We start from the raw sequence: 20,989 nt of genomic DNA on the forward strand, positions 1-20,989 counted from the left end.
CCTGATTGTGGAGATTTAAATACCTCATGTATAACCAACAGTGTGGTGACGCATAACAAAGCCCAAAACCTTACCAGTATATCTAGAGTTACATTCTGCATAACCTGATGGCAAGTAACAAATTGCATATGTTAAATGGGAATTTAAAACAAGACAAACCACCACAAATAACATGTGATGGGATGGGCGCCTCCTCCATCCAAGACTATGTTTTTGTCTCACAACCATTCTTACCATTGATCTTTCAAGGTAATAAAAGCAAGAGAAAGTGATCATCACTTAGTCTGCATGGAATGGGTGGGATCTACGAACAAGGTCCGAAAAAATATGTCGACAGACATACAAGTGAGCAATGATGGTCAGAGATTGAAGCTAACACACAAGAACATTGTAAAAATGACAACAGATTTTGAAGGAGAAAGTTTGATGGTAGATTATGATCCCCTCTTAGAACTGCATCATCGTCAAACATCTAAGAGACGTTAGCTGCCCAACCTCCAACCTCACAATTACAACCAAGAGCTAGTAAATCGAAGGAAGATCATCCGAAAACTAGACAGAATCGCAAAAAAACGAAATCAACAGGTGTACGAATAAAAAAGAGACACTTTAAAAATTGGTTGCATGCTAAGAGATATGAGATATACCAATCTGCCTCTGAAGCCATGCTTAAGATTCTGGTAAATAAGAACACAAAGAATTTTTGGGCCTTAATCAAGTCAGCCAAAGTGCAACCAACGGAAGTTCAAAAAGACCCGATTGGGGAAGACAAATGGTTGCAGCACTTCGAGAAAACATATACGGCACCTAACTGTCACGAAAATGGACGTGATGTCTAAAGGTGCAGTGCAATGGGTCACGCTGGTCAGCCGAGACGAGATTTCCAATCAAATCACTTATCTAAACAACTCCCGAGCTCTAGGGCCTGATGGTCTCACCAACCTCCGGCAGAGTGGGCGGCCTTTATCTATATTTTATTAATGCGAATCTCCAATACACACCAGATTCCACTCTCTTGGAAAAAGGCAATTATTGTTCCCATATTCAAAATGAGGGACAGGGACGACCCAAGAAATGATAGCCCAATCGCACTTTTAGATGTTCAAGGCAGAGTATAAGGTGTGATTATCTTAAATCATTTTCAAACATGGTGTCAGACAACAGGAGTTAATGATCCACTCCAAACGGGTTTTGTTAGAGGCGCTAGGAACATCAGCCAAAATGTTCATCATCAACATGTTGAAAAGTCGTGCACAAAGCAAAAAAGACAACATTGTCATGGCATTTATCAATCTGGTCCAAGCTTTTGACCAGATCGATTGTGACATGCTCTGGACTAAATTGAGAAGAAAAAATTGTCCATCTTCTATTCTCGAACCTATAGCTGCAATGCATCAAGAGACCTCACTGTGTGTTCGTTTAAACAGAAATGGACTGCTCTCTAAAGAAGTAGCCACAGCCAAAGGAGTCAAACAAGGCTGTCCCATGGTTTTGACCTTGTTCAACTTTTTTCTTGCAGACTTAAAAAACACAGACCCTAACATAAGAACCTTCTCGCCAGCTTTTGGAGGTGTGTTCCTCCAGCGCCTACTTTATGCTGACAACATCGTCTTGATAGATTAGACACCAGTTGGTCTGCAGCGACAGCTAAATAGTGTGCAGACATTCATAAGCAATAATAACCTTGAAATCAATAAATCAAAGAAGAACATTTTGACATTTGGAAACTCAAACAGAGGAAAAAATGCAGACGCCTGGAAACTTGACAGCGAGAACATCAAGCAAGTAACAATGTTCAAGTATCTAAGAGTGTGGCTGAGTGACACTGTTTCAGAGTTTACCATGGTGTGTCACCTGAAAACCCCCACAAAGGCACTGTCAAGTCAGACTCAAGCTGTTAACCAATCTTATGGGCGGTTTTCCATTGTACCCAACGTTTTATCGGTCTAAAGTAGTTCCCACGCTATCCTATGGCGCAGAAGCAATGCTACATATTCCTGGAAAAACGTGGGTAGCTCTTGAGAGCCTGTTTTGGAAGACAGTTCTTGGTCTCCCCCAATCTGTTCCAATGCAGATAATAAGATGAGAGTTGGGTCTCTCGTCATTGAATTCAAGTGTTAGGTTGAAAAATCTGAATTTATTCAGGAAATGTTTTGCACCTTTGCGACCTGAGATTCTTGAAATTCTTCAAAAAAAAATCATAGCATCTCAGATGCTGATGTTACAACAGTGGAGAGAAGAAATGTCTGTTGCATTAAAAGAAATTGAGAGTTCTTTGGACGAACTAATTGTAAACACCATGCATTGCAAGAAGAAATTGAGATAACTTGATTGGATTCAAACCTTAGAGTCGGTAGGAGAATTCAAATCGGTTGAACACTTATCTGGCGAGTCACGGCAAATGGATAAAGCTTGTGACTATCTAAAACAATTTCCAGATAAAAAAGTAAGAAATCAATTCTTGCGTACACAGCTCAATTTACATCCAACGAATGAATTAAGATACATTTCATGGCTCAGCATGGATAACAAATTTCACAATTGCAAAAATATTTCTGAGATTGAAACTCTGAAGCACTGAGTCATCTCTTGCCCAGCACTATGTGAGAGGTGCACCATCTTATTCAACCATCTATTGACTGACTTTCAAAAAGAGGACATGGAGGCATGTTGGTCAACAATGATAGCAGGAAATAAACCATCTCCCTTGATTGCGATGACTAAATTCCTAATACCCTTATTTGTTGACTCATAATGAACCATACATTGGTGCACTTCTTAGCGCCTTTTAGAGTACATTATGAGCACTGGAAAACAATGGATGATGATACTATGTACTGAAATGCTTGGCACAGGCGTGAAGAACGTCACTTTGTTTTGTTATTTGTGTCGCGTTTTGATGAGGTGGGACTTGATTTGATGTGGTTGATTTTATGTCTAGTTATTATTTTGGTTGATTGAGTGTTTGTTGTTAGGTTGTTTTTCTTTTAGTTTGCTTTGCTAAATAAATTGTAATTTACCATTTAAATGCAAGTAAAAGAAATAAAAATAATAATAATAATGTATAATTGTTCATTTATAACACGCTTAGTCTCAAGAGTGTTTTCTAAGTACAGGATCAGGATTTTAACCTGTGTTGCTTCCAAGACAAGCATGTTGCCCCTGACCTATCGTTCCTCCCCACTACTGTGTCATTGACCGCACTCACGGATTCCCAAGAAATAAATCCAGGATACCAAAAGATAAAGCATTTTCTTTATTTAGTTCCAGAGGCGATAAAGAAAAAGCCTGACCAACAACTTGTTTCACACCAACGAGCTGCTTTTTCACATACAGAGAAGCACTACCCCAGCATAAAATATAAGCACATCAACAGGAACATGTATCACTCCTATTTCTATTTAAATTTATTACAACTGCAGTACGTGACAAATGCTCATTGTAAAACGCATCAGCCATTTTGATATACCACGAAGTACAAAATTAATTACATATAGAAACCCAAGCAGCCAGTCCAATAATGTTATAAATAAATTGGCAGATGCACATGTAAATAAAATACACAGTATAGAATGTGTGATATGCAGAAACGCAGAACTGCATAGGAAACCAAAGTATTTGATTACAAATGCTGACTAATAGGAATAATAAAGGGCCAAGTGATTTTAATTACAAAAATTACGTTTGTTAAAACAACACAAATGAAGGGCAAAATGCATAGAGGTCCAAAACTTCATGGCTATCACAAATGAATGATAATAAATAATACATTGAAGTGTTAAATACATAGGTTCACTCAATACTTAAAACATGCAGGGAAGTGGTAAAGTGCATAGTGCATGTAACATCCTGTATCATTTTCTCCAAAAGTGACTATTGTAGCAGTCTCCTGGTGGGTATTGGTAAAGGAGAACTGACGAAACTACAAGTAGTACAAAATAGTACCATCAGAGCCATTATGGGGATGCAGAAAAGTGAGCATGTGCCCGAGGTGCGGAGGAGTCTTCATTGGCTCCCCATTTGGCCAGGATAGAATTTAGGTTATTGACTATCACTTACAAATCTTTGGCAAGGCTATTTCCAGAATACATAGCTTGCAGACTTAAAAACAAAGTGGAAACTATAACTCTGCGATCTAATAGTCAAAGATTTCTCCAAATACCCAAGGCTCGATCCTCCTTGCAACTTGGGCATCCCTCCGTCGGGTTCACTACCGCCTTTCAAATTGTCATGATGCCTACCCCCGGGGACCCAGACCAGGTCCAGCAACCCCGGAAGCAGGCATCAAGTTATTTTGAGCAAGCCCAAAAACCCCTGCTAGGGGCTGGCGCCAGGCTCATATGGAGAGTCAGTCATGTTGCCATAGGCGCCAGGCTCATAGAGTAGAACTTACCTGATGCAGACCATGCTGCAAGAGCTCCAAGCCAAATGAGGCTTGGAAGGGACTATTTTACATAGGGACTATTTTTTTACTCGGGTGGGGCTGGGGAGGAATACTTACCTGGGACTACTTTGGAGGCTATTTAAACCACACCCGAAGAGCAGCACAGGCTTCGCGTTATTCTGCATCCAGCAACGTAACGCTCACCGTGCCTGCAAGTCCGCATCCAGTCTTCTGCCATGCCCGCCTCGAGTTTGGAGCTCCTAGAAAAAGGGAGAAAGAAGGAGAAAAGGTTAGAACAAGAGCAATACCTTTGATCCTTACCTGAATTCCCGATCCATTGCGCCTTCGAGCTGGAAGAAAAAAGTTATTTTATGCGCGTCGCCACGCCTGCTGCAGCGCCGCGCTGAACTCACCGGCCTTCGCAGCATCTTCACATTCCACCGCATCCTCGTGCATGTTCCCGCCGCATCCCGGCACCTAAGGAGAAGACAAGAACAGCAAGGTGAGCCAAGGGAATACACAGAGGAATATTAGTTACCCCCCATAGACTTACCTGATTTTACCACCGGGGGTACTATTCCTCTTCACGGGTCGGCGCAGCTTCCACTGCATCTTCGCCGAACCCCGGCCCCTAAGGGGAAACAAAAGGACAGTAAGGTGAAACAAAGGGACTATCAAGGGGAACCCTCCTCACCACAATAGACTTACCTGATTTTACCTCTGGAGGTATAATTCCCCGAGACTTCATACTTTCTCTCAGCGCCTGAATAAGGGAGAAAGCAACAGGTTACATATTGACATTATTTTATCGAACTGTGTTGGAAAATACAAATCCTTACCAGAATATTACCGGTTGTCACGAGGAACTCTTCACTAGGGTCAAGCTGCAACCTGCAAGGAATTGGACAAGAGTGAAAGTCAGGCATTTGAACTCTTACGAACTACATACTTTTCAGAGTCAATATTGTTCTGGAACTCACCAATTCCTTCGAGCCAGTGAAGCACCTGGTTATCAACGCGCCTCTGCACTCAATGCAGGATGGAGAGCTCATCTTTTCAAACCATCAGGTGAGACTATAAGAGGGGACATCAAAGGTGATCTGTGGGGAGAACAACGGGGGTGGGGGGATTTACACTCAACCCCACGGGTGGTTAATTCCCTTTCTCCATTTGCAGAAGAATATTCCTATGGCCAAGCAAATGAAGCTAGGTGGGCCAGTCCAGTCCGTCATCTCGGCCCTACGTGTCACATTGGTGGAGACCGCAGCTGTCCAGTTCAGATCGACGCCTCTGTGGGAGCCAGGTGAGCGTAACAGAGCGCGAAGCCTACCCACAAATTCCCACCAGGGCGTTATGGATACCTCAGAGACTGACCAATTGGCCCAATTACTAGGGGAAATGAGGGCTGAAGTGTATTCCGCCCATCAAGAAACCAATGCTTTTAGGAGAGAACTGATTTTGTCAAAGGAGCGAACTGATGACCTTGCTAGGCAACTATTGCAAAGCCAGGCTGGACAAGCACCCCTACCTGGTTCCGGGGGAAATCCAGCTCCTGTGTTATCGAGTAACCCTGTGCAAATAAACCTACCAGGAAATATTCCATTAGCTCCACCCGAACGCTTTGCAGGAGATCCCAAAAGGTTCACCGTGTTCATGAATCAATGCCGCTTGCACTTTTTATGCAGACCTGGAGCCTTCCCAAACGATCAAGCCAAGGTATCCTTTGTATTGTCATATCTCAGCGGCAGTGCAGCTGATTGGTCAATTCCACTAGTTACTCAGGATGACCCAATTCTTCGGGATTTTCAGGGCTTTCAAACGAGCATGGAAAGATTATTTGCCCGGCACTCCCAAGGACAGGCCCTGGATAACGAACTTTTGTCCCTACAACAGGGTAACCAGGACCTTTTATCCTACATCACGACCTTTAATAGGTTGATAGTGGAAACTGGATGGCCTGAGGTAAAACGAATCACGTTTTTTCATCGAGGGCTTCGAGGAGAACTCAAGGATGTCTTGGCTCAAGTCGTGAACCCACCTCAAGACTGCGCTGAATATATAGACTTAGTGGTCCAGTTAGATCACAGACTTCAGAACAGAAAGGCTGATCGAGCCAAGTTTGAGAATCGGGTGTTGATCAAAACCCACGCTAACCCCAAAGGAACAGATGCTTCAGAACGCATGCAAATCGGAGGGGTTAAAGGACCCTTAACCCAGAAGGAAAGAGAAAGGAGACGGCAAATTCAATTGTGTCTATATTGTGGAACTTCTGGGCATTTTCTATGGGATTGCCCTTTAAGACCACCCAAGAAGGTGGTAGGAGCTGCTGATAAAGCCTATATGGAGTCAGACTCAGGAAACGACCACGCCCGACAAGCGTAGAGGTCCGCTTGCCGAGCTTGAAGATGGATACTCAGACCTCGCATTTCATCATACCAATGGTCCTCGTAGATCCAGGGCAGCCATCGCGTATGCACGCAGTAAGGGCATACATTGATAGCGGGGCCATAGGAAACTATGTGAACTATGAATTGGCTTCCAGGATGAATCTACCTCTCTGCCGAAAAACCACCTCAGATGTCATCACCACAGTCGATGGAACTGAAATTGCCTCCGGGCCTGTAACTCATTCCACCACAGAGATGACACTATTGGGTCAGTATGGGCATCGAGAGACTATTGTGTTTGATCTAATTAAAGCCCCACAGTTCCAAATAATACTGGGGATACCTTGGTTGGAAACACATAATCCTTGTATTGATTGGCGAGAGAAGAGAATAACCTTCCCGGATTGTGCACAAACCTGTTACCCAAAGGAAAATCAGAACGCAGGCCTGGCCACAGTAACCACAGCAGTCATGCAACTACCTCCAGAATACCAAGAATTCCAGGATGTCTTCCAAAAAGAACAGGCAAACACCTTACCTCCTCACAGATCTTACAATTGTCAAATCGATCTCATACCCGGTGCACAACCCCCTTGAAGCAGGATCTATGCCCTTACGGAACCTGAGAACCTTCACCTACGACAATACTTAGACCAGTACCTTGCAATGGCTTTATTCGCCCAACCAAGTCCCCTGCATCTTCAGCTTTGTTCTTCGTGCCCAAAAAGGAAGGTGACCTCAGAACGTGCACAGACTACAGTGCATTGAACCAGATAACTGTTAAGAACCGATACCCATTGCCTCTGATCCCTGAACTACTAGACCAAGTGAAGGACGCTTGTATATACACTACATTGGATCTCCGGGGGGCATACCATCTGGTAGGTGTAAAAGAGGGCGACGAATGGAAGACTGCTTTTCGCACTCACTAAGTATGGGTTATTCGAATACCAGGTGATGCCTTTCGGGTTGTGCAATGCACCAGCAGCCTTCCAATACTTCATGAACGTTGTCCTTCGTGAACTCATTGACGTTTGTGTTGTTGTATATATCGATGATATTCTAGTATGCTCCTCTTCAGAATCTGACCATGTGAAGCACGTCCGAGCAGTCCTTGAGAAATTGCACCAGCACAAACTATTTGCAAAACTAGAAAAATGCGTTTTTCATGCCACAGAAGTTGAATTCCTTGGGTTTATCCTGACCCCAAAGGGAGTTCGAATGGACTAACGAAAGGTGGACGCAATCCTTAAGTGGCCATAACCAAGTTCAGTTAAAGGAGTACAAAGCATGCTCGGCTTTGCCAATTTCTACCGCAGATTCATCCCAGATTTTTCACATGTCATACATCCCATCACAGTACTATTGCGAAAAAATAAACGCTTTATGTGGACTGAAGAAGCTGAAAATGCCTTCCAAGAGCTGAAAACGAAATTCACGTCCGCACCTGCATTAAAGCACCCGCGCCCTGACCTTCCATACATAGTGGAAACTGATGCATCCAGTATAGCCATGGGAGCTGTCCTGTCTCAAAAGGACCCTGAAACTGGCCAGCTTCACCCAGTAGCATTTTGGTCCAGAAAGTTCTCGGCACCCGAGTTAAACTATGCGATTAACGACAAGGAGTTATTAGCCATTAAATCCGCCTTCAAGGCTTGGCGGCACTATCTTCTCGGTGCCAGACATACCATTACTGTGATCACCGATCACCGGAATTTACAGTATTTAAAAACAGCCAAGGCCCAATCGTCACGTCAACTATGATGGGCATTGTTCTTTGCCGAGTTCGATTTCGTGATAACCTATCGACCAGGTTGTAAGAATGGTAAAGCAGACGCCTTATGCCGAATAGGGATGGGAGAGGCAGAAGTGAACCCAGAACCAGTACCTATAATTTCCAAACAAAGGATTCTTGGCATGACTACTCTACAGACACTAGAGGACATTCAGGTAAAGATCCAGCAACTCTTTGATCCTACAGCCCTGCAAGACTGGGTAAAGAAGGGCCCGGACTACTCTGTCACCAATGATCTGCCGTATTACCAAGCGTGGCTATTTCTGCCACACAAGGATCTACAAGAGCTAGTCATTTCTCGTTATCATGATACCCTAATGGAGGGGCACCCAGGTATTGCAAAAACTGAAGCTAAAATCAAAAGACAATTCTGGTGGCCCACCTGGCGAAAGGATATTAAATCATTTGTGATGTTTTGTGGCATTTGCGCCCAAAACAAAAGTCAAAAGAAAAAACCAGCTCGACTCCTACAACCCTTAGACATTCCGCCTACAGCATGGCACACCTTATCGTTAGACTTTATTACTGATCTACCTCCTTGTAATGGATTTAACACCATTCTAGTTATTGTGGATCTTTTTTCCAAGATGGCCTCTTATTCCTTTAAAAGGATTACCTTCAGCCTCAATCCTGGCCAAAGAATTCCTCGAAAACATTGTTCGCATACATGGATTTCCGTCCGTATTGGTCTCTGACCGGGGTAGTCAATTCATTTCACATTTTTGGAAGAAATGTTGTCAATTGGCGCAAATCGACATGAGATTATCGACCAGTCACCACCCCCAGACCGATGGTCAAACGGAGAGGACCAACCATACTCTTGAACAATACCTGCGTTGTATGTTACATCAGACTGAGAGTAATTGGAAGGACATTCTTTGGATCGCCGAATATGCATACAATAATTCAGTACATTCTGGAACTGGACACAGCCCCTTTTATACCCTATATGGGCACCATCCTCGAACCTCAGACCTTGACTCACCCCAACACTTAGAAATGACCGCAGTGGACCATCTACACGCTACGATTACACAAGCCTTTAAGGAGGCAACTGCACATTTAAAACAAGCGAAGGAGAAATATAAGAAAGATGCTGATCAGCATAGAAGTGATACTCCACAGTACCAGATAGGGGATCAAGTATGGTTGGCCACAAAACACATACCTCTCAAGGGAACGCGGACCTTTAACCCTAGATATTTGGGACCTTACTCTATTAAGGCCATTATCAACCCGGTGGCCGTCAAGTTGGACTTAACTGCTAATATGCGAATTCACCCCGTCTTTCATGTGTCACTTTTGAAGCCAGTGCAACCAGGGACAAGACTAACCAAGCCACCAGACCCCATCCTTATAGACGGGGAACCCGAATTTGAGGTTAAGAACATCCTGGACTCCAAGATGGTGAAGTCAAAACTTTTTTATTTAATCGACTGGAAAGGTTACAGACTACAGGAAAGGTCTTGGGAACCTAGTGACCACGTGCATGCACCTGGATTGGTGAAAAGATTCCACCGAAATTTCCCAGACAAATCAAAACCACGGGGAAGAACGACTTTAGGAGCGGCCTTGGGGGGGGAGTGCTGTCATGATGCCTACCCCCGTGGACCCAGACCAGGTCCAGCAACCCCAGAAGCAGGCATCAAGTTATTTGAGCAAGCCCAAAAACCCTGCTAGGGGCTGTTTGGGTGCGGTCCTGGCGCCTATGGTGCCAGGCTCATATGGAGAGTCAGTCCTGGCGCCATAGGCGCCAGGCTCATAGAGTAGAATTTACCTGATGCAGACCATGCTGCAAGCTTACCTGATGCAGACCATGCTGCAAGAGCTCCAAGCCAAATGAGGCTTGGAAGGGACTATTTTACTTAGGGACTATTTTTTTATTCGGGTGGGGCTGGGGAGGAATACTTACCTGGGACTACTTTGGTGGTTATTTAAACCACGCCCGAAGAGCAGCACACGCTTTGCGTTATTCTGCATCCAGCAGCGTAACGCTCACTGTGCCTGCAAGTCTGCATCCAGTCTTCTGCCACGCCCGCCTCGAGTTTGGAGCTCCTAGAAAAAGGGAGAAAGAAGGAGAAAAGGTTAGAACAAGGGCAATACCTTTGATCCTTACCTGAATTCCCGATCCATCGCGCCTTCGAGCTGGAAGAAAGAAGTTATTTTATGCGCGTCGCCTCGCCTGCTGCAGCGCCGCGCTGAACTCACCGGCCTTCGCAGCATCTTCACATTCCACCACACCCTCCTGCATGTTCCCGCCGCATCCCGGCACCTAAGGAGAAGACAAGAACAGCAAGGTGAGCCAAGGGAATACACAGAGGAATATTAGTTACCCCCCATAGACTTACCTGATTTTACCACCGGGGGTACTATTCCTCTTCACGGGTCGGCGCAGCTTCCACTGCATCTTCGCCGAACCCTGGCCCCTAAGGGGAAACAAAAGGACAGTAAGATGAAACAAAGGGACTATCAAGGGGAACCAACCTCACCACAATAGACTTACCTGATTTTACTGCCAGAGGTATTATTCCCCGAGACTTCATACTTTCTCTCAGCGCCTGAATAAGGGAGAAAGCAACAGGTTACATATTGACATTATTTTATCGAACTGTGTTGGAAAATACAATCCTTACCAGAATATTACCGGTTGCCACGAGGAACTCTTCACTAGGGTCAAGCTGCAACCTGCAAGGAATCGGAAAAGAGTGAAAGTCAGGCATTTGAACTCTTACGAACTACATACTTTTCGGAGTCAATATTGTTCTGGAACTCACCAATTCCTTCGAGCCAGTGAAGCAACTGGTTATCAACGCACCCCTGCGCTCAATGCAGGATGGAGAGCTCATCTTTTAAAACCATCAGGTGAGACTATAAGAGGGGACATCAAAGTTGACCTGTGGGGAGAACAGCGGGGGTGGGAGGATTTACACTCAACCCCACGGGTGGTTAATTCCCTTTCTCCATTTGCAGAAGAATATTCCTACGGGCCAAGCAAACAAAGTTAGGTGGACCAGTCCAGTCCGTCATCTCAGCCCTACGCGTCACATTGGTGGAGACCGCAGCTGTCCAGTTCATAACGACGCCTCTGTGGGAGCCATGTGAGCGTAACACAAATGCAGCTTGCAAATTTCAAAAGTCTTAGGGCCTGATTCACAGAAGTGTTTTGGAATGGTGCAATCCCATTGAAAAGCAATCTGTGAATCAGGCCCTAAGTGTCTTTTTAAACAACTTCGTACTGAAGACAACCCTCAGCTGGGTTCACTCTTGTTGCACAATGTTCATGGATGTATTACTCTTCACCCCAGCTCGCAGGCATCCCTCTGTTGGGTTCACATCTGCCACACTCACAGTTTGCTTTGCTTTACCACGATACAGGATTCACTTTCTTGGCTTTTCCTCTTGGCATCCCTCTATCTGGTTCACCTAGCCATCGTTAACACAGTATATGTGTTTCTACACACAGTTCATGTTTTACTTCATAATTATGGAAAGCGTGGTTTCGATTTCCCTAGCTTTGTCTTGGCATCCCTCTGTCGGGTTCACACTTGGTTTAATTCGCAACCTTCTTTTGGAAAGCATGGTTTCCCTTCCCCTAGCTTTTCTGTGGCGTCCCCCCGTCGGGTTCACACTTGCCTCTGGCTTGCGTTCAGTATTTTCTCAGGAAGCGAGGGTGTTTCCCTTCCCCCAGTTTTCTCTCTTTGATGGGCCCGAGACTTTCGAATGTACAAAGGATTTTTTTATGTGACCTTTGTAGGACCACTCTGACCCTCATGCCATCCTTTCCTAGGGCCTTCTGGTCCTTGCAGTTTCACTACATGAGGGCCAGCTAGAGTCCTTCTACTGAGCACTCCTATGGCACCTGACACCTCTCCAAATGGGCCCTTCTCCGGGCTTTCTCAAAAGTTCAAACACACAAGTTGTTTGCACTCAAGTTATTGCATTCATCTAATGTTGCCACTTGCCACCTTGGGCTCAAACAAAGTTCAGTTTCCTCCGACTCGCTGACTGTCTTGAGTCTGCTTGGCTTGGCTTGAGGCTGGAGTCAAGGATGGTACTACGGTAGCCAGTATGCCTCCCCGCCTGTGTTTTCAATGCGGGTGGCCCCCGTGCAATGTTGACACCTGTCACACCACACGGCAGCTATACTCCCCGGTTTTTTAATTCCTTTATCATATGCTTCGGGGTCCTGAGTTGAAAAGGGCAAGGACAACTCCCTCCTCGTCACCCTTTCAGGTCTCACCGCTTTTCTCCTTCTCTTGAACTGCTGGTCTGGATTAGCTGCCCCCTCGTGCATTCAGCCTTGCTTGTTGTGTGCTTCGTGCACTGCCTTTTAACCCTCTGGGGAAGGTAAAGGGCTGTCAGGTGTGTTTGGTTCTGGTCAATTGCCTGACTCTGCTGAAAGTGTTCTTGTGGGAAAAAAGGGGTGGTAGTGCTTCTAAATATCCTACGGGGTCGGATGGGGAAAAGGTGTTACAGGGAATAGGGTACCGCATCTCGCCCATCGGTGTCCCACTTCCACTCCCCGAAGATCCCCCATCCAAGAGATCCTCCCCCACTGGTCCACCCAAGGTACTGGACCCAATAGCGATGGCTGTGTCCTGGCCACCTGGATGACAGATCTCTGGGGGCTAGTAAGTGAGTCACCTTCAGGTTTCTCACAATGTACACAACTAATAGAATTTACTGTTATTAATATTTGCATTACTATTGTTACAATTTAAACAAAAATGCAAACATTTAATTTCTGCTAAATAATATCTAGTAAATAAGGCGAAATGTAAATACTAACAAAAGCAGCCCTAATGTAATACACATTCAAAACATCAATAAAAATGGTTTCACGTGTTTATCAAACACAAAAATATATTCATAAAACACATTACATCACTTTCACTGTAAAGCATTTTACGACTCAACCTGAATATTACAAAACAAATACAGGGTGAGGTAAGGTTGCCATGATATTTGATTTTAATATAATATTTTTATAAAATGATTGAAAATATGTATTATGTTGTTACCTTAACGATATTATTTCTAATGTTTGTAGACTTTATATTTTTTTGGGTTTAACCATAACTCTTTTGCAAAAAAAAACTCTAATAATATATATATACATTGATGTTTGTGTGAATTGAAATACAAACATTACTGAGACAACAACAACCAAGTTGTGTGTTTTCCTTTCTGTAAACAAGATGCTGGTCTCTAATTTCTTGATTTATTACTTGATTTATTATTTTAGATAAAACAGAATATTCTGATGAAAAAAAAAATATTTGGTTCCCGATTGTGGGGTAAGATTGTTGTGTTGGTGGGTTATTAGCTCAGGGCTATTTCTCTGTGAATGGAATCTACTATTTAACAGTAAATACATTCCATAACTATCTATGGAATGTATTTACTTTTATTCATTACTAGACTATTCACTACAACATGAAAGCGTAGCTTTTCCACAAAGCGTGCAAAAGCAGAATATGGGGAGAATAAAACCTATTTAGTTTTGCTGATGAGTAGTCTACCCCTCCCTAGACCTGATTTGGTCCACCATCACTCATCAACATGTCAAGACCCTGTACATGATGTCCAAAACATAAACAAGATGTCTGCTGGACACAAGTGTGCAGGTGGATGTGCTCTCATCATATGTATTTGCATGCATTGTCTGTTCAGCAAAAGTTGTGGTACATCTTCAGTGAAGAGTAGATATTTGATTTATTGTTTGGACATCATGTATAAGGTCCAAAACACAGTCCAACACCTGGCTCATTGTTGGGCACCTGAGACAGCCATTGGCAACCACCGCTGCATAACCTGTATCATCCACCACTGCTAAAACTGCATCAATCACTACTGTCCATGCTCCATAAGCCACTACTACTCAGCCTCTACCAGTCATGTCTGCCACCAAGTTTGAAGCAAACCCATAACCACGAGGCATGAAAGTGTAGCTTGTGGGCCCAGCAGATTTCTGCAGCACAGACTTTAGGCCACCCTAATCGTGGCAGTCACTTGATGTTTCACAGGATGTCCTTAAAAGCACCCCCATAGAGATTAGATAGATTAGTTGGCTCCTAGCAGCACTCGTTTGCTTTATCTGTGGCTGAGGTGAGGTAAACAAACTGTTCAAAGTGACCAATGGATGAAGATAAATTGGTCTTTCAATGTAGGCTGATCAAAGGTCATAATCAATCTTTCGCACACCCACCCTATCTGATGGATCTGGGCATGGATCACAGCCAGCCATAGAGCTTAGAGCAAGTGACCGCATATTGGCAAAAGTGGCAGCACTGAAGTTCAACAAAACAAAGCCATGGTAACTGTTGAGCAAGAGGTCAGATCACTGAGTAGAGTGGCAGATACACTCCAGACCCAGCCAATTGGCAGGCTGGTCACCACAGTTGAATCCCTGAATAAACAGACGGCAGCGCATTTTTGTCATTGCTTTCTTTAATTAATTTTTTATTTATTTATTTATTTAACATTTATAAAGCGCTCACACAGCCCACAGGCATCGAGGCGCTGTTACAGGAATTGTTTGTTTTTCTTAGTTGTGTAATTGTGTTGTTTTTTTTTGTCTTAGTTGCGTATTTATAACGCGCTTAAACACCCAGAGGTTTCTAAGCGCGGACCCGGGGATCGAACCCGTTGTTGCTTCGTGTCGTCTTGCTTCCAAGACGCGCACGCTGCCGCTGAGCTATCCTCCCGGGACAAGCGCACATGCATGAAAACACCTTGCAACCATCAGGGCCATTTCCTGCATGACGTGCTCTAACTATCAGTCACATTACCCAAAATGCATCATCTGATATAAGCTATGCTAGTCTTGCACTAACTAGCACCAGGCAATCAACAAAATGTAGCCATATGATACCTCTATTGGGTGCAATCAGACCAGGGGCGGATTTAGCGGTCGCTAGGCAGACAAACGGCGACCGGGCCCCTCCCCCCATTCCCTTCCTTCCCATTTGTTTTCACAGTCAGGCAGAGGCAGCAGCGCTCATGGGGCCCCGCGTGTTCTGTGTGAACACTGACTGAGCAATGAATCCATTAAAGTGGAGGGGCTGCCAAGTTCACTATGCATAGAAGTGCCCTAACTGCTCTTAATGAATGCGGGGGGGGGGGGTGTCTCAAGTGATGCCAAAGAAATGCATAACTAACAGGTTTGCGATGTGCCCTCTTGTGAATAGGCAGTTGGTGGTCTCCCACCATTTACAAGGGCCCATTATCTCCACCTGAGCAGCAGTTGCCTCCCCATAGCCAGGCCTTTCCCCCTGGTGAGAATTTCTACTCTGGGTGTCAATGGGTGGTGGGGCAAATACACAACCCTTCCATGCCCAGAAGGAACTTTAAACAAAAGGCATCACGTAAGATGATGGCCATTTGCTGTTTTTCCATTTCACCTCCCAGTTTATTCCAAGTAGACCAAACACATCATGGGCTAGACGTGAATAAATTAACACATTCCCGCAATAAAGCCAACATTATAAAAAATTGCTTTTGTTCCTAAAGTTTGCCATTCCGCACGTGATCACAATTAACTTCGCTCACCCTAAGATCTGCCTCTATGACCAACCCATCTTGGGCCCTTTATCACGTGCTGCCCACGGGGCCCTTTGTCTTAAATCTGCCACTGAATCAGACAACAGCAAAGGGAAGACTTAAACGTTGGAAGAAATGTCACATCCTCCCAGGGATGTATTGGGGTTTAGGGAGCTGCTGGTGGGTTGAGTGTGACATTTCTGTTATATCTACTTCACTTTACAGGTGTATGTTCAAAATAAACGTACAGAAATCAAACATTTGGAGTGGCTTCATCTATTTGGTAACAGCATCAGCACTGCATGATAGTCTTAGAGATGCTACAACTCTGTGCCCTTGGCAACTTCCATCATACGCTTGGCATGCGTCCAGCATATCACAGCCCACATTTACCATTGTAGTTGGAAAGGATCTGGTGCCCTTCAGTGGCATGTCATCCCAGATGTTGCCTTCCCTGCCACCACTGGTTTGCAGTGCTGATGTTGGTCTCACTCTCACACTCATCCAGGGTTAAGTCTTCAATAAACAGGGTGGTGGCTCTGTCTGGGTGGTGGGAAGAGATTAACATTTGGTTAGAAAGTGCCAAATAGAGAAGGACAATATTTCTGGACTTTTGCTCGCTTTCTGCTCCCTTCTTCTTCTCGGGGCAATGTGATTTCTCTGTTGGATGACCTGACGTAACATGGCTACATGTCCTGCAAACTGCAGTTCCAGGAAAAGCAACAACGTTTTGTGAATAGCCTCAGTGTCGCGGCTTGAATAATCTTTACTTGTGCTGTTCAAGACATTTTGGCCTCATTTAGACCCTGCCGGTCCGGAAACAAGGTGGCCAGTAAGCTTACCGGCACCGTTGTTTCTGGACCGGCGTATTACAGGTCTGCCTGCCGGAGCTGCCGTGCCCAATAGGTCTGACCCTGCCGGGCACAGCGGCCACAGTAGACAGACCCATCACAGAAGCACCATGCTTCCGTGTCCCCATTCCCATAGAGTCGAAATGGGGAACAACATTTTACCGGCGCCTGACTTTCCGGGCTGCCGATGTTGTCATCTCCCGGTGACTGCTAAATATTTATGTGTCTGGTGGCAAACCGGCCATAGCACCGACACTGTTACCGCCGGACCCATAATGAGTCCTGATTGATTGAAGCATCTTAACAGGACTGGCAGGCAGTCACCCCCACCCCTTCAAAGCGGTGGTACATGGCACTTATTTAGGACCTGTTCCCCACATGTAAATTGGTTTCCAATGCACTTGTATCAAGCAATATTTAGCATGTGTTAAACACCACATGTGGCATTCGCTTCATGTGTTAATTTACTCGTGCAGTAAATAACGCATGCCTCCATTGTCAAAGGTGGTCATTTACACATGTGAGTATTATCACAAATGTAACTGAAATTCTGCATGAGTTTAAAAACATTCATCGAACTCATAATTAGGGCCTGAGTCGAAGTGTATCCCTACCAGCTTTGCACGCCACCCATTCACATATGTCTTGTACTATTTTCAGCCTAATGCTCTTTAAGTAATTCAAGAAGTGTGGAGGTTTTTAATCCATCACTTTTCAGTTTTTCATCATAATTTAAATATCTTTTAGAATTAAATGCAATGAAACCTTGAAATTAGCGGCGATAGATTCACAGATAATCGGAGAGTGCTCAGGCAGATTTTAGCAGTTACTTTTCTGTGGTGAAAACGCAGTAAGACCACGGCGGGTCTGCTAAACTTTACCGTAATTGAGATGTCATCATGACATCTATGTGTACTCTTTTTACTGGCGTCCAGTGGCAGTAAAGAGTGTTCACAATACTAACCGCTTACTTAATAAAATCCTGATTTTCTTCCCGCCAACTAGAAAAAAAATCTGCATTCGTCATAACCATTGCGAACTCCTCTGTGAAGCTTCCATTCCATTATTTTGAGCTTATGTGTCCGACACAGCAGGGGGCTCCAAATGCACATCATTCTTGGTCCTACCATCAGTGCAGCAGCACAGTAAAAAAAAGGGTGAGTCCCTTAGCACGGAAATACCCGCATCCCCGGAACTGCAATAGCCTTGTTACACATCTCCAGTGAGGTATACGTTCGTTCCCTGGGTACAGCAAGCAAAGGACCACTTTTCCCAAATAGTAATATAGAGCTTACCATTCATCCGGTTTTAGCATTTATGACAATTTAAACATATTCTTTGAATTCAATTATTTTAAACATTGAGAGCATGTATACACTGTGCAGACATCACATTAGCGTTGTTCAGACATTTTTGTAGCATGGCGTGCAGGCATGTGGGATGGACGTCAGATTGCTAGATTACATATTGTGTTATATTGCTGAGTTATTTGACGTGCTGGTGGGGCTGTATTAGATTTCTGAAGTGCAACCTTTACAATCTGTCAGTTTTTTCAGACCTTTTATGTGGCATTGATATCACCCTGAAATTTCCAATCACCAGTGTAGCAATGGCTTTGGAAATTATTGATGTCTATAACATGGTAATATGTCAAAGCAACAATGTCATTTCGTGTGGATCCCAGCTTGTGTGGGTATTAAAGGAAATGAAATGGGAGATAAAGCAGTCAAGACAGCTTTACAAAATAATTCAGAAAATAGAAATGTTCTATGATTTAAAGGAGAATGTCCTATAACAAAAGACAAGGAATTAGAATAAAATTGAACTCTGTTGGGATGTGAAGATTAAAGAGTTGGAATGCATGCCTTTACAAGATTAATACACCTCTGAGCAGTCAGGGAAAAGGGTGCATGCTTTATGTACAGAATACTTGTCATAATGTTAATGATTGTTATTTCTATTGAGAAAAGCATGAGTACATTACAACTTTGCATTCCCCTAAGAAGCCTCTGCAATCCTCTAGTAGAAATAGGTAAAGCCAGAGATGTAAGGGGCACAATTACTCTCATTGCTGTGCCCACAGTTATGCCGCCCTTTCTTCTGTCAAAATCAAGCCGCAAATGGGGTCGTCAGTGTTACAAAATGTTTCCCTTATCCTGAAGGTTCCATGGGCAGCCAGGGACTAAATAGCACACATCAAAGCTCACCATGATCTGCTTAGTGAGTTATCCTTCATATCTCCTTTAAGTAAGCATTATTAATTCCACCCCTTAACAATCCAACACACGTCCCCTTACTTATAGTTAACTATAGGCCGATAGATCATAATCATAATCATAATATTCTGGTCAAGTGGCACAGCGAGTAGAGTGCTCGCTTTGACATCAGTGCAGAGCCTGCGAACGCAGGTTCGAATCCCGGCAGCGCCAAACTCAGCGTTTCATCCTTCCGAGGTCGATAAATGAGCACCACACACCGTGGGTAATAATAAGCAGCGCTCAGATACCTGAGGGTTCGTAGCGCTATATAAATGCCAAATTATTATTATTATACCCTGTTTTTAAGATCAGTGACCAATGACAGATAACTATGGGTTTCTGCATGATCCGGCTTGGACAACCATTGCTTTGTCCATGAATTTGCCGTGGTTTTCCTCTTGGATTCCTCGTCAAGGTAAATGAGAGATGGTATACCCTTTATCACTGCCACACTCTAGACGCCTGACTAGCTCTAATTGGAATGCTTTCTAGAGTTATTGTCGTTTGTGATGAGGTCAGCTCCTTGTCTTTATAAATTAGGCATGTGTTTCAGGAAAGGAAACCTAACAGGGTCTCTAAATCATTACTCAATGCTAAATAGTGGGCAAAATCAGTATCTGCATCCCAATTCCCTCTTCTGGAACCCCAGGACAGAACCCCAGCACATGATCATGTTTCCTCATTCTTCATACCTCTGATATAGTGTATCAGCATCCTGTGGACACTGTTCAAAATGGCGGAAACTGGAGGACCAACATAGACCCTGTAGAGACTATGTAGCTGGAAACGGTGTAGACTGCAACTGAAGTGCGGGCACGATCCCCACACATGGAGCTCAAACACAGTGGTGGATGGTTTCGGTAACACAGGTGCAGATATTGCGCACTGCATCGCAGTCCCACATAGAAGCCGGAAAAAGGGTAAGACTTCCCACTGCCTTCAAACTTGCGGACAAAATCCTTTTAAAGCCTCAAGAACAATGCAGAGCTATTGGTTGAAGTTATTTCCAATTATCAAAAGAGTATAAAAACATGTCACAAAAAGCATTTCAATCAGAGCTAGTCAGGCATCTAGAGTGTGGCAGTGATGAAGGGTACACTATCTCTCAGTTACCTTGACGAGTAATCCAAGAGGAAAACCACAGCAAAAGTAATGGACAAAGCAATAGCCGTCTAATCCGGACCATGCAGAAACCCATAGTTTTCACACTTCCTCTGCTTCAGTCTTTTAATGTTTGTTTGTATTGTTTTCGTTTTCTGTGCGCTCTGAGGCCCATAGGCATGTGGCGCGTAACAAGAATTAAAATAAATAAAATAAATAAATAAATGTGCATCAGAGAAGCAAGTGATAAATGATGGATGTGAAAGTGTCAAGAGGGTTGAGAGGACATGAGGCTATAAGGATGGATCGAGGAGGGATGGGATTGTATCCAGATTGCATAGAGAAGTGGTAGCTATTTCCCTGGAGGCAGAGTGTGGGTTACATATAGAGCCGGGTGCAGATTCCTGGAGGCACAATGTGAGAGCTGTATGGTGAGCTGGGTGCTATATCCCTGAGGTCAGAGTGTACTGTGCTATCTACCTGGAAGAACAGTGCCGGTTGCATAGCCAGCTGGGTCCTTTATCACAGGAGGAACAGTGCCACAGCTGTATTGCGAGATGGACGCTATATTCCTTATAGTAATCTGGGTGCCAAAATCCTGGATTCAGCGTGAGCTGGGAACTGGGAGTAAGGTGGGTGAAACATCTCTGGATGCAAAGGGTGCTTGGCGC

This window comes from Ambystoma mexicanum, chromosome 5p (assembly GCF_040938575.1).
Source record: "Ambystoma mexicanum isolate Mex_15411 chromosome 5p, UKY_AmexF1_1, whole genome shotgun sequence".
NCBI lineage: Eukaryota > Metazoa > Chordata > Amphibia > Caudata > Ambystomatidae > Ambystoma > Ambystoma mexicanum.